The sequence below is a fragment of the Lissotriton helveticus genome, chromosome 5_1 (assembly GCF_964261635.1).
Source record: "Lissotriton helveticus chromosome 5_1, aLisHel1.1, whole genome shotgun sequence".
Classification (NCBI taxonomy): domain Eukaryota; kingdom Metazoa; phylum Chordata; class Amphibia; order Caudata; family Salamandridae; genus Lissotriton; species Lissotriton helveticus.
The window spans coordinates 1,341,755,960-1,341,763,217 of NC_136065.1; the positions used below are offsets into that span (position 1 = coordinate 1,341,755,960).

At 40.6% G+C, this 7,258-nt stretch overlaps 1 protein-coding gene across 1 annotated transcript in view; it reads left to right on the top strand.

Moving 5' to 3' along the window:
• The window catches only part of PSRC1 (proline and serine rich coiled-coil 1), a 437,095-nt gene extending 432,081 nt beyond the window's left edge, over window positions 1–5,014 (top strand). The window contains exon 8 of the mRNA XM_078644212.1: window positions 4,285–5,014. The gene's annotated coding sequence lies outside the window, so the exon portion shown is untranslated. The remainder of the gene's footprint in view (window positions 1–4,284) is intronic.
• The last annotated feature ends 2,244 nt before the right edge of the window (window positions 5,015–7,258 follow it).

Sequence of the window (7,258 nt, forward strand, 5' to 3'; positions counted from 1 at the left end):
AGACAGAAAAACAGGTAGAAAGAAGGATGAAAAGGAACCTGCTAGAATAGGTAATAGGGTAAGGGAGTGTCTGGTGGTGGATGAAGGAGGCATGACATGGAATAAAGACTATGCAGATTTGGTATTCTGCAACCGCAACATTCAGAAGAGCCAGCTGTAGGCTTCTGATCATAACAACACTTATTCTTTTCCAAATTGCTCTTACCTGGCCACAGTATTAACTTGGGGTTTGAGGCCTTTATTTACTGACGTCCCAGTGTCCGACCTGCTATGGGTCCTGAGCAACTGAGCCAAGTACTCCTTCAGACCTTGACTTTTAGTTGTAGCGCATGTTGAACAGTCAAAGGCTTCTCAGGTGAAGGGGGGATGTAGAAGCCGAGGGTGCGGCGGGTGAGAGCAGATTTACAACTCAAAATACGTTCTGCAACAGGAATAAATTATTGTCCAGTCAAATACTTGCTTTTATGAGAAAAGGATTATTTATATACCTACACAAAGTATAATTAGGTGCCCACAAACAATACACACAGTCCATTCACCATAGGCGACATTCAGGATAAGCCCTAATAGCCTAATTTTCAGAAGTCTGACAATTATTAAATTCAAAAGTGTTCCCAGTTCTGAAGCACTATATGGCAGGCAAGTTCCCCGGGGTTATCTGGACCGTAAATCAGTCCTACCTCCACCAGCAGGATCTGAATGACCAGAATCTCCTAACACACCCACATGTGGCTTGTGAGGGGGATGCAGTCGAAAGTCACTAAGTTCCTCACATGGGGTCCTGTGGAAGCAGCCGCCGGAGGTCCTTGATGGTCCTCGGATACAGGTACATTTCCTGGGATCTTTCCCACTGGAGGGGGAGGGAGGGCTTTGATGCTCCTAGTGCTGGGCCTCAGTCAGGGCTTGGGCCTGTATGGGTTGCCACAGTGGTCTCTTCCTCGCAACAATGGTCTTGAGCTGACCAAGCTCCTTGCCTCAATGCTGTGGCCCCCCCTAGAATACGGGGTCACCTTCCTAACTCTGTACATGGGCTACAGCCCGATTGGCATAGCAGCAGTTTTCACGACGGCCCCACCTGGCATACAGGGTCACCGATTTTGCTCAGCACATGGGCGCAGGCCTCACCTGGCATATGAGATCACCAATTTCACTCCGTGAACTGGCTACAGCCCAATCAGCACAGCAGCAATGTTCACAGCAGCCCCTTCTGTCGTACCAGGTTGCCTACTTCCAACTTGCCCACAGGCGATGACTTGATTGGTGCAGCAAAGTTCACAACTCACTTCATGGCGGCCTTCCTCTGGCAACCCAATCAGTGAGGCACCTGTCTCCTCACAACTCGCTACAGGGATCCCGTCGCCAGGATCCCCAACTGGACCTCGCTCCCTGCATTCCTCAGTAGGCAAGTCAACTAAACGAGGCTTGGGTTCGTACGCTACCTAGATTGGACCACTTCAATTTTGTATACACACATTGTATCTAGATAGCAGACTTCAAAGAAATTGCTACAAATAACGAGCCTCTGTTCTTAATTCAGAAGCCTATGTGATTTATTTCACTTTTCTTTTTCTACTTTAAGAAAACTGAGATTTTTGCGTTTTGATCATGTCGGACAACACTTCTTTTTGCGACATGTATAACAAACAGTAGAAAAGTACATAACAAACAAATCATAGAACTAAACTATAAACAAGTATAACGTGACAAAACATACCAAGACATGTAAGACCAGTCTCTTAATACATTTGGAAACAATAAGCGGAAAAATATGATTCAATAAAGAATGTCTTTTGTTATCCTGCCAGTGTTTGTGGCTCTGGGATTCACAGTTTTTGAGGGGTGTTGTCAATAGGAGAGAGGTGTTGGTACAAAGATTCTCTCGTGGCACCCCTGTAAGTGTCTTATCCCAAGAGCTGGTGTCAACGTGTTTCAAACCCCATCTTATTGGGGAGTTCTCGTCTGGACCTGGACTTGGTCTAGTCAACTGAAAGAAAATGAAAAACGTATATTTTTCTAACTGTAGGGAACCCTATTCCATTACTTTTACTGATTCAACTGCACAAAGTACTTTCTATGTATTAAAAGTACAGGAGGGCTGCAATGATCCTCCTTGGCAATCCTGAGCAAATCGTCAAAGTGGGGTGCGGAAGTTGGTTTCATAGTACATCCATATTCTGTCTGAAAAAAGTGCGTGAACAATTCATTAGTGATATTGACCCTTACTGTGAATTCACTCTGATAGAAAACGTGGGATTTAAAGACTTGTCTGTGTTTGAACAGATCTTTTGTATATTCGGGCGTCCTGCCTTGTTTTGAGTAATCCACCTGCTTGAAATGACGAGCGTTTAGACAAGCGTGGGGGAGCCGCTTTGTTGGTTATGCAGGAATAGTCAGACTTGCACGCCATTTATTTTTGGTTGCGGCATGCTTTAGAAGTTTAAATGCCCCGCCGCGTGTGTGATACAATCGCACTCGTTGTGTAAGCTTTGATTGAATATACATTTGGCAGTGTGAGTTCCTTAGCAGGCAGGCAGGCAGGCATTGATGCTCCAGGTCCTGGGGCAGGTGGTCTCGGATTTCCTGGGTGATGTTCCCTCACCCAGCAGACCGGCAGTCCTGGTCACAAGCAGATGGTGTGCTGGTCTTCTCTTCCTTGAAAGTTGGCCATTTTTGGGGACCCTGAACTCCCCTTCTTATTGTCCATTTCCAGGCAACAAATGTGATTTTTAGTCTGAGTCGTTGAAGTGTATGTTATGGGTATGCCTCCTTTTGAAGTGTCCTCTCCTCTGCCCTGCCCCTCTTTCAGAAAGCAGTCTGTCGCAGCAGGAGCAACTCCAAATCTGGAAGGCCCACAACACAGGCCATGGGAGTGACTAGAGGTTCACACATGGATGCCAGACACAGTGAAATGCATATTTAACGGTCACCCCGATACCTCAGCCTCTTTCCTGGGATGTACTTAGAACCCTTTCCAGTGACATCTCTCTGAATCTAAGAGAAACCTTTGAAGTGTACTGAAGGACCTGGTTCTCCTTTCCTCCAGTGTGTCCCACACAGCTCACAGGAATGCATAGGAATCCACAAATTTGTCTGGGTGGACTCTTCTAGCTCATGTTCCGCCAGTTATCCGTGGGTCTCCCTAAATGGAACACAGTGTCTTCTATGTATTGTACCATTCACAGGCATACATACTCCCAGCTTATGTATATAACACACATGTATTGCGCAGAACTACACACCAAACTGATGTAGGCCAAGGGTGTGTTAAGAAAACAGCTGCAGAACTTAAATGAGGGAGCCTGTAGGCCTCACTCAAAACATACAAGTAAAAGGTCTTTTTAAATCCTGCTGATCATTGCACGATATGCTGCCACCACCGAGCTCATACTGCTTAACTCGTGGCAAATGCAGTAGCCTTTCACCAATGTAAGGGTAGCGCTTTGTGAGCCTCTCCAGGTCCAAAAAAAGACCATAATCCATGAGACACGCCTATGTCATTGCATGCATGCATGATCTGTGTTCGTCCATGACAAAAGAAATTTGCATCAGAGTTCCAGACATCATTGTAGTCTGGGCCCTCCGGGCCAAGGTACACGCCCATCGCCATGCAAGAGACATTTTCATCTCAACAATGCATGTTTGCTCCTATTATACACCGGTCTCTTCATGTCCTTCGACAGGGTCTAGGCTGAAGCCTCATGGTGGCATCTGGCATCGATAAAGTGGTCCTGCTAGGAACGATTTTCAGACCAGGCCTACACCTGGTAGGTATCCTTAAGGGGAGGAATCGGCAGGTGATCTATCCATAAGATAGCCCCTTGAATGCTTATAAATAGAGGAAGTAGTTTAAAGAATATAGAATTGGAAAGTATAGTTTTAGAAAGTTGTTTCAGAACACTTCTGGACTGTGGGCAGCACAGTGAACTGCACATAATTTCCTTTCAGTGTGTCTGGATATTTACATGTCCACAACACAGTTGGCAAAATGTTTTTTTTACATCTATTTGTAATCACTTGAATAGATCCCATCAAAATCTATATTTGAGTCATTAGGACTTCAGTCATCTATTCCTCTGGCTTCATGAATGTGGAAGGGAATGTGTTACACCGGTTTACTTGCCTTTTGCTACCTGAACTATTTAACCTTTAATGATTGGTAGGTTTTCTTTAAAGTTAGCAAATATGTCACAAAAAGTTGCTTTTCGTAACTTATTTTGTGTGCATAAGAAATGTATGTTTTTGTTTATTTTTTCAGTAATTTGTTCATTACTTTTTTTCTTTCAGGAGTACAAGAACATTTGAATTGACTTCAATTGATTTGTGGCTTTTTTACGATAGCCACGTTTGAAGGATGTCTGCAGAACATTTTTCTTAACTCCATCTGTGTGATACACAGGGTTTCCCCCAAAGTCTAGATTTTTATTTGGGGGAAAGCAATTTTAATTCTTTTGACCAGTCATCCTAGACTTCGCCAGAGAGTTCTGCATGTAGTGGAAGAATAAGACTTCTGGTATGGAATACTACTGGGCTGCAGTACTGAGTCATTTAAGAAATGGACACCTTGGAATGTATCAGTTTTACAAGTAGTTCAACCACTATAGTATATCGATGTAAGCACATTTAAAGTTTTTTTATATCTCCGGAGCTGCATACATGATGCCTCATGAAAGCATGTGTACTTTTATATATTTATTTATACAGCTTTTTTTAGTTTTGATTTTATTGGAGAAATCACAGATAAAACATTCATTACACATGAAAAAGGAATTAATGGGTGGAAGAGTTATAAAAAATTGAAAAGCTTAATTTATCCCCTTGTATTTCATATTAAGCATTAGAGTTCTCTACAGAAAAGAATCCCACAATTCAGCGAATCTCCGCGTAGACCCTGAGCATATACTTTTTCACGTTCTTTAATCTTCAATATTTTGACTTTCTATTGTTCAAAAGAAGGTCTATTCGAAGAACGCCAATTTAGCCAAATTAAAGAGTCTGCAACCAATGTTATTATATACATTCTTTTGTGATTTCTTAAGCTTGTTTCCCAGTGCTGAGAATAGCCCAGTGGAATTAATTGAGGATCTGTGGGAAATACAATTCAGTACCGCAGAAATGTAGAATATCCTGCCAAAATCCTTATATTTTGGGTTATGAAAAAACGATGTGGGTCCAATTACCTACCCCTTCTTGCGCACATCTAAATGGGTGTGTGTAACTTGAGGCATAATCCTTCTTAAAAATGACTGTCTTCTATATAATAACCATTTTGTAAAAAACTGCATTAGAAAAAAACTTTGCTGCTTTTAACATTTTTAAGGTAAACCTATACTTCATGGCATATTGTCATAGCTTCTTGGGCTTCTCACCTCCGGACTACTTTCAGATATATATATATTGGTCTTGCTTGCCCCATCTAGCCTAGTTTTCCAGTAGCTAACTGACCTTCATGTAGTATTCTCAATAGGATTCTCCACTAACTCAAAACTCTGACATATCCTTTTAGTGCCAAGTTCTTTTAAAAACTGATGGACACGGTTAAAAGACCTAATAATATAACATTTATGCTATCCTATACGCTGTTCAATATTCGCCCAAGTTAACTATGCATCTTGACCCATAAAATCTATTAACCAGTAAAACCATTTATTTTCCATCTTTGGACCATATTGCAATCCACAAGTGGCTGTTTTAACCAGCTAATATCTTCCAGCTGAGTGGAAACATTTACATTTGCGATGGAGAAGAATTTAAACAATTGATCGTTCTTTTTAAAGCCCAGAGCAACTTCATGCATCTGACTTTCTTTGGGTCCTAGTCAAACACATAAAATCTCCAATATTATACTCTTCAAGCTTCAGGTTCATAAAGTCAAACTAATGAAAACATGACAAAGAATGTGCAAAATAGTAGAGCTTTAATTCAAGAACCTCAAGCCCTCCATCTTCAGTTGGTGTATATAACATGGAGAGCCAACTGCAGAGATTTATTCTTCCAGATAAAAGTGGAAATCAAACACTCCATCTGTTTGAACAATGTATTATGTCTAAAAACAGGGTAAAGAGGAGAATAAAAAGTTAAACAACTGGAGTGCCGACATTTTTATTTAAGCAATGCTGTCCATAATAGAGAGGAGGAGATGGCTCTATTTAAAGAATAAAGGATTTAATACGATGAACTAAAGGTATAAAATTCTAGTTATACAAGTCCTCAATATTGGCCCTTGTGACCATTCCTAAATAGCGGTTAGGATTCTAGTTAATCAGTGGCTGTAGCTCTGGCATTGATGCATCTAAAGTGCAGTTGCATAATAACATCTCAGTTTTCTCTTTATTAGTCTTATATCCAACTAAATCCTGAAACTGAACAAACAGCTCAATTATCCTGGATTGAACCACCACCCTGGAACTTAAAATTAACATATCTGTTTAGAGCTTAATTTTAGAGATTCCTTTAAAAGGAGTCTTAATTTGATTATCTGCTCTAATCGCTATTGCCAGAGGTTCTATAAAAACTGCAAATGGAATTCGAGAGAGTGGGCATCCCTGTCGAGCCCCTTGTCTCACTTTACAGATACCCGCTTCCACAGAATTTACAATAAACCTCGCACATTCACCTTCATAAAAATGGCATAGTACGTTAATAAACTGTGTTGGAAACTAAATGTAGAAGATGCTTTCCCAACTGGCCAAATCAAAAGCTTTTTCAGCATCGAGGAAAAAAATGTGAGTTAGAATCTGTTTAGTCTTAAAAATATAAAGAGCCTTGGTTAAAAAATGTGTATTTGTCGATAATTGCCTGCCTGATATGAACCCATTTTGTTAGCTATTTATCAGCTGGTGTGCAATTGGGTTTAATCTATTAGCCAGAAGCTTTGTGATAATTTTATAATCTGAACTGAGGAGGCTGATTGGTCTATAGGAGTTTAAATTATCTGAATATTTACTACTACTACTACCGTATTGAAAGATTGAGGAATAGCACCCCAATGTAAAATATGATTAACTTATAATAGAATATATGGATTCAAGATCTTGTCAAGCTTTTTTTAATCATGTAATCTAACTTCACCACATTATTTGCTAAACATTTAACCACATTACCCTCTTCTTCTATTGTGACTGAGTATACAATAGAAAGCCTGGTTTGTTCTTCTAAAGTGGGAATGGGAATGTTCTTAAAGAAGGCCCAAATCCTATCAAAATCAAACTACATATGATCGTATATGATTCTATAATGCAGGAGCACTATATTTTTAATT